Source organism: Tripterygium wilfordii, chromosome 10 (assembly GCF_013401445.1).
Source record: "Tripterygium wilfordii isolate XIE 37 chromosome 10, ASM1340144v1, whole genome shotgun sequence".
Lineage (NCBI taxonomy): Eukaryota > Viridiplantae > Streptophyta > Magnoliopsida > Celastrales > Celastraceae > Tripterygium > Tripterygium wilfordii.
The window spans coordinates 9,713,848-9,721,728 of record NC_052241.1 but is presented as its reverse complement, the minus strand read 5'-3'; positions in this window follow the sequence as shown (position 1 = coordinate 9,721,728).

Genomic DNA, 7,881 nt, shown 5'->3' with positions numbered 1-7,881 from the left:
GTTTTAGTTGTCATAGAAAATGAATTGAAATTATTGTAGATGGAATTTTCATGAGATTTTATACTTTGACTTCTTATTACTCATTGAATTTAATTAATTACGTTGTCAATATAATTAATTACACTATCCAATAGGACAATGTGATAAGAAGCTGTATCCATTTGAGTCAAAGCATCTAAATAGGATATTGCCTTATTACATTGTCTAGTTGCAAATAACGTGACTAATCATGATTTTCCAAAAGAGATCTCGCACTAAGACACTTTCTTTATTTTGGACAACGCAAACAAACCTTACAGTGACTTATTACACTGTCAAAATAATTAGTTACACTGTCCATTAGGACAACGCAATAAAGAACCGTATCTATTTGAGCCAAAACATCCCAATAGGATTTTATCTTATTACATTGTCTAGTTATTAATTGCGTGACCAATCATCATTTTCCAAAATAGATCACAACAATTTCTCCATTTTGAACAACGCAAACAAACCTTGCAATGGCTTATTACACTGTCAATATAATTAGTTACATTGCGTAATAAGAAAATGTATCTATTTGATGTGATGATATGAGTGGTCTTTCATGTACGGATGTAATTGTGACTGATTCATGTAGAATTACGTTCGACAACCTGTTCAATCTCTATAACTCAGAGACCAACCCAATCAATAGCAATCCTTATTTTACATACACGGCTATACACTATTGTTCAAGAACAATAAACACAAAAACCAAACTACACATATTGATGATTAATAAACCAAAGAACAGCTGACTATTGAGACTAAAATGGGAGATGAAAAGAGAGAAACGAAAGCATTTGGCAAAGGAGAGAGGACATGATGGTGAGGAAAGAGAGAGTGAAGAGTGAGAAGCGACAGAGGAGGAAGAGAGAGAAAATCATGCTCTGGAAGCGACGGGAAGCGAGTGGCGACCGCACGACTGAGAGAGGAAGCCATGGTTGGTGAGTTGGGCGATTGAGCTTGTAGAAGCGTCAGTGGCAGATGATCTGCCATTTTGGAATTGGAAGCGTCCATGAAACGTCACCCTTGTTGTGAGAAGAAAGAGAGAGAAAGATAAGAACGAGAGAGAGGAGAGAGACATGTGAGAGAAGAAAGAGAGATTACTAAGGAAAGAAACTCCTATGAGAGAGAAACGAGAGAAAATATACAACTTTTTTTATTTTTGTAATTTAATCTAGGTGGCATGCTAAGTTGGCATGCCACATAGATTAGAGAAGTTTAGGGATGAGAAAATTAGGGACACATATCATTTTCGTACATCTACACTGTCCATATGATCTAACTGGTTCTGGTTATCATCTTCCAGAGTGAACTCCATATCGTCACTGCAAAATTGCCATTTAATAACGGTTAGTTTTGCACAGTGCAATTTAGCACAAACACAATGTAATTAATAATTTGTACAATGTAATAAGGCACTGTAAACACAACCTCAAACTACATTCACCATTCATCCACCTAAAAGTAAAGAAATATCAAAACTACAGACCTAAAATAATTGCATTTGTGAGATTTGATCATATTATCAACAAAAAAGAAAAAAAATTGTGTTTGCCTTATCAAAAATGTAGATAATTGTATTTTAGTTCATAGACGAAATATTATGTGCTTATCATAGAATTCGTAAACTTATGTAGACTAACCTGGACAAAGCATTGAATGTTTGTATCTTCTTTCTTTGCGATGAACGAATTGCTATAAAACTTGACAACTGTCTACAATCACACAACACGAAAAAGAAAGCTCTGAAAACCACCATAAACTCGTGAATCAAACCCGTTTAGAAAGATAACCCGCCATTGATTGTTTATGGAGTTGTAGATGAGCAAAACCTAATTCGCAGGTTTGCGACAAAGAGAAGAGAAAGAGGATATACGATAAAAAAAAACCTGGATGAGAGAGAATTAATTAGATCTTTTATTTAGTGTGCTGAGTTGTACAAGCCACATAGATTATGTAAGTTTATGGAAGAGAAAATTATGGACATATATCATTTTGGTTATTCTGGTCACATCTAGGTCCTCCAACCAATGGGTGGGACTTGTAGTGATCAGACTGAACAACCCTTATGGACTATTAGCTACCAATGATGAGTCCTCCAGCAACCGAATTGGGCATTTGAAGCTATGATAGCCGAGGCTTTGCGAAGGGATTTTCGGCTACCACGGTGGCTTTTGATGGCTGAGCTTGGTAAAAAAAAAGGATGGTGGAAGTCCATAGCTTCATTTTGATAGTCCGATAGTCCAGATCGGTATCACACATCCCACATCACTTAGATACGGCTTGGTGAAGCACTATATAATGGGTGCCTTCTCCGGCTCTCCCTCCACTAATAGGTCCTTTTAGTGAAAGCGTATTGGCCTGTAAATTACTAAATATATATTAATATAATAATATGTATATTATAACTGTTGGGTCTAAATTAACCTTACTAGCAAGTGTACTAGTCGGCGACTACAGCACAATGATAAGCAAGGGTCGAATCCACAGGGATGGAGTTATGTCTAATCCAAATGTATACTTGTATGTATGTATGTACAATGCAAACAAAGTAAAGATCAACTCAAGATTGTTTGGGTTGGTAATTAAACTAAGACAAGTAAAGAGCAAAGTATTTTTGGTATTTTCTTAGAATAGGGATGCAACTAATGCAAATGAGTTGAACACCAAGGCTTTGGAATCCCCCTTGGGAAATGACTTGCAATGACACAAATTCACACACATATTTGCTAATTCGGGCATAACGAATCCGTACCTAAGTCGGTTTTAGCGCACCTAAGCCAAATCTCCCTAAAATCGATTACTAGCCATCTTATTGGTCTAGGTCGGATATTCCTAAGTACATTCTAGCCATCTTATTGGTCTAAACATGCATAGGAATTCATGAAGTTCTATGGAGATTAGGATTCATACAAATTGTCACCTAATTAAAGGGAGACATATTCATAATCAAGTGTTTCAAGAACCATAATCTACTTGACATATTATTGTCTAAGCAAATTCTCCAAACAATTTCATCCAAAAACCTAAAGTGTTGGCCAAACACCACAAGCATGAATAAATTGCAATCAAACATAGAAACACAAGATTTATACCCAAATCAACTCATATGTATGTAAATCAAGTCATAAACAAAGTCATCAAACCCAAGGCTTCAACCTAGCCTTGGCACAAGAGATTTAGTTACACATAATGAGAGAAAAACACAAAAGGAGAGATGAGAAAATCATGAATAAACCCAATTAGTTGAGTAGATCCAAGTTGAGCTGAAGAATCTCTCCTCCTAGCTCCAAGAATCGCCTTCCCCCTCTGGTTTCGCTCCCCAGAAAATCAGTTCTAGGTCTAAAAACCCCCGTAGCTCGGACAAATCGCGACTTAAAACACCTCAGAAAATTGTTTTTCACGCCTAGGCGCGTTGTTTTCACGCCTAGGCGCACCACGCCTAGGCGCACGCCTAGGCGTGATCCTAGGCGTGCACAACTTAAAATTCAAGTCCAACTCTCTGGACTGGGCGTGCAGAAGTGATCCTGGGCGTGCACAATTTTTTGCGCCTAGGCGCGTTACTCCTAGGCACATTATTCAAATGATCATAACTTCTCCATATGACCTCCGATTTGCATGATTTTAGATTCTACGGAAAGCTTGAGATGTCTACTTTCCAATGCCTTTTGTTGCGCTCAATTCCAATAACGTGACAGAAATTTATGACTATTTGAACACACGAAGGTCGGTGGACATTTTCTTCAATTCAGCCCTTTTTCCGTCGCTTTTCATCCAAACCGCAATCAACCTATCAAAATACAAATCAACACATAAATACACTCATTATTTATCAAAAGAAAGCTTAAGAGGGGATATTTCTACCAAAAACAATAGGTATTATCATACCTATCAAACACCCCACACTTAAACCTTACTTGTCCTCAAGTAAAACTAAACAAAGTACATCTACCAACTAACATCCTAACTCACTAACGCAGGAATCGCGATTGCATTTAGCATATGCAACAAGCCGTTAAACCCCTAGGTGTCCCTAGTGGAGGAGTTTTGTCTCCTGAGGGCTTACAAGAACGACACCCACAAACGTTTCAAGATAACTCAAATCAAACATATGGGAGGGAAATCACTAGAATCGAAACAATATACATCAATGCCATGCAATCAAAAAGATGTGGAGACCTCACACTTCATCCAAACATATACTCAATGAAGATTATCCGTCTACTCAATCACTTCGTCTACATTAAGTGCGTGCAAAGAATAAATGTATAATTATTTGGCTTCCAAGAGTTCATAGGCGCCAAACATAGTCACATTCCAAGAATTCCAAGAACAGTCAAGTAGTAATACCAAGGCACTTTTATTTATATACATACTTCTCTTCTTTTTCTTCTTCTCTTTTTTTTTTTTTATTTTCATCTTACTAGGCCCGTGCAATGCTCACTCCTTTAAGCTTTCTAGTCAACCCATGTAACGAGTTCTCAACCAATGACTCCCAACCAGTTGGTTTAGGGCATTATGTGATAAAGCACGCCTCGGATCAATCACTCGAGTTGAAAAGGCTTCGAAGTTAAGCTAGCCTAGTATGTTCATCAAGATTGTCTTACCTTTTTACGCGAAACTCGAGTTGGTTAGACAAGAGCCCCGGTTACTCAGCAAGATCACAAGAGCGGAACATGCTTTTAATCATCATCAAATTTATTTTTTTTTTATTATTTTTTTTTAACATGCATGTAATTAACTAGTGCCAAGAATATAACTAACACGGTGTTTCTAGATCATCTTAGAGAAAGTCCACATCCAACATCTATTCACCCAAGTCATACCCCACAAGCACACATTCTCGTGCAGGTGAATTACAGTGATTGTGCAATAGAGTAGACGTCAAGCATATAGAAGGATATGATGGGTTCCACAAACCAAGATTAGCTGCATTTCAATATAGCACTCAATTCAACAGAAAATTCCCATAAATATGCAAGATTCAAGCACTGAAATTTTTTTATTTTTTATTTTTTAAATTCAGCTACTACAAAAATCATGTGAAATTTTGCACAAGATAATCCATATGTAGTCCACCACCCCACACTTTAAAGAATGCATTGTCCTCAATGCAAAACATAACAATGTAATAATGCACTAAAAAGAGGACAAGTTGAAACAATACAACCTGGGGTTGGAGTCATGCAATCGAGTGGATTGGGGTGCTGGCCTGGCCACAATTCTTCAATGTCTATATGCACCCTCCTCTTGTCTTCAGCTAGACGAGATCCACCACTTTGCAGTGGCTCAATAAATAGGGCACAAACATCCTTCTTTGATGTGCCCATCAAAAAGATTCTATCTCTAAATTCCTTTGGCCCTCTTGGTTGAAATTGTAGTTTTCCATGCCAATGGAAGAGATATTTTGAGTAGAGGGGAAGCTTCTTCAATGATCTTGCAATGTAGCTCTCCATGCTTTGTTGAAGCTTCCATTTTTTCTTTGTTGGCAAAATTTCCTCCAGGATTTGCATTATGGAAGCACTGAGATTTACATTAGGCTCCTCAACTCCAATAAAGTCAATGAATAGTGCTTCAAATGGTGATAGCACCTGATTGTGGAGTATGTTATCCTCATGCCTCTCTACAAAGTTATCACATTCTTCCTCCACCTTATCATTATACTTGTTCTCCAAATCTTCAGCTTTCAAATTTTTTTCAGAATCGACAAGAGCTTTCTCTTCTATATCTTGCTCAACCCATGTAGGTCCACTAATTTCTTGTTCGATTGAAACTATCTCACATTCTGCAGCTGATGGAGACTTCTCTGATTCTTCTAAATCCATGCCCTCCTTCATTGGTGGATCCATCTCCGAAAGTGAAGTGAGAAGCATTATCTCATACTCCTCTTCATCCACATAATTATACTCAATTTTTCCTCTAAGCTCCAACTCTTTGTCATTGCTTAATGTAACTGCTTGAGTTGTCTCACATATATCTTTCCCCTCACTTGTTTTCATCATAGGTTGGCAAAGCTGATTTTTGTTTGATACCATCCTATACGTTGCCTCTGCTAAAGTTTGGGTACTTGCATTTAAGGAATCAATTATGTCATCCAAAGATGACTCATGTCTTTGCTCAAGCGGTGGTGGTGAAGCCCATTGACACATCTCCTCTCTACAAGCTTGAGTATTTGCTTGCAACTTTTGGGTACTCGTAACCAATGCATTTAGTATGTCTTGTAGAGATGAGTCTTGTGCTTGCTCAAGCAATGGTGGTGGTGTTGCTTGTGTAGGAACAAATTGATGCTGGTAGTTGTTCCATAGGAATTGAGGTCGTTCACACCTTCCAGAGTTATAAGTGTTGGAGAAGGAGTTGCATGGTGGATATGGGGCATGGTCTGGAGGAGTTGTCCTTGCATTATATCCTTGCAAATATAAGCTCGACCCATAAAAACCTGCTCCCTGATAAGCACATGGTGGAGGATATCCCATCTCAAAGCATATGCCAACAAAAGAAAAATTAGTTAACAAATATTATGTACAAGTATTATGTACAAACAAAGGAAAAGAGAAAAAAAAAAATTATGGACAAATAACAAAAATGGATCAAACGTAAGCTACCATCCCCGGCAACGGCGCCATAAACTTGTTGGGTCTAAATTAACCTTACTAGCAAGTGTACTAGTCGGCGACTACAGCACAATGATAAGCAAGGGTCGAATCCACAGGGATGGAGTTATGTCTAATCCAAATGTATACTTGTATGTATGTATGTACAATGCAAACAAAGTAAAGATCAACTCAAGATTGTTTGGGTTGGTAATTAAACTAAGACAAGTAAAGAGCAAAGTATTTTTGGTATTTTCTTAGAATAGGGATGCAACTAATGCAAATGAGTTGAACACCAAGGCTTTGGAATCCCCCTTGGGAAATGACTTGCAATGACACAAATTCACACACATATTTGCTAATTCGGGCATAACGAATCCGTACCTAAGTCGGTTTTAGGCGCACCTAAGCCAAATCTCCCTAAAAATCGATTACTAGCCATCTTATTGGTCTAGGTCGGATATTCCTAAGTACATTCTAGCCATCTTATTGGTCTAAACATGCATAGGAATTCATGAAGTTCTATGGAGATTAGGATTCATACAAATTGTCACCTAATTAAAGGGAGACATATTCATAATCAAGTGTTTCAAGAACCATAATCTACTTGACATATTATTGTCTAAGCAAATTCTCCAAACAATTTCATCCAAAAACCTAAAGTGTTGGCCAAACACCACAAGCATGAATAAATTGCAATCAAACATAGAAACACAAGATTTATACCCAAATCAACTCATATGTATGTAAAATCAAGTCATAAACAAAGTCATCAAACCCAAGGCTTCAACCTAGCCTTGGCACAAGAGATTTAGTTACACATAATGAGAGAAAAAACACAAAAGGAGAGATGAGAAAATCATGAATAAACCCAATTAGTTGAGTAGATCCAAGTTGAGCTGAAGAATCTCTCCTCCTAGCTCCAAGAATCGCCTTCCCCCTCTGGTTTCGCTCCCCAGAAAATCAGTTCTAGGTCTAAAAACCCCCGTAGCTCGGACAAATCGCGACTTAAAACACTCAGAAAATTGTTTTTCACGCCTAGGCGCGTTGTTTTCACGCCTAGGCGCACCACGCCTAGGCGCACGCCTAGGCGTGATCCTAGGCGTGCACAACTTAAAATTCAAGTCCAACTCTCTGGACTGGGCGTGCAGAAGTGATCCTGGGCGTGCACAATTTTTTGCGCCTAGGCGCGCCACGCCTAGGCGCGCGCCTAGGCGCGTTACTCCTAGGCACATTATTCAAATGATCATAACTTCTCCATATG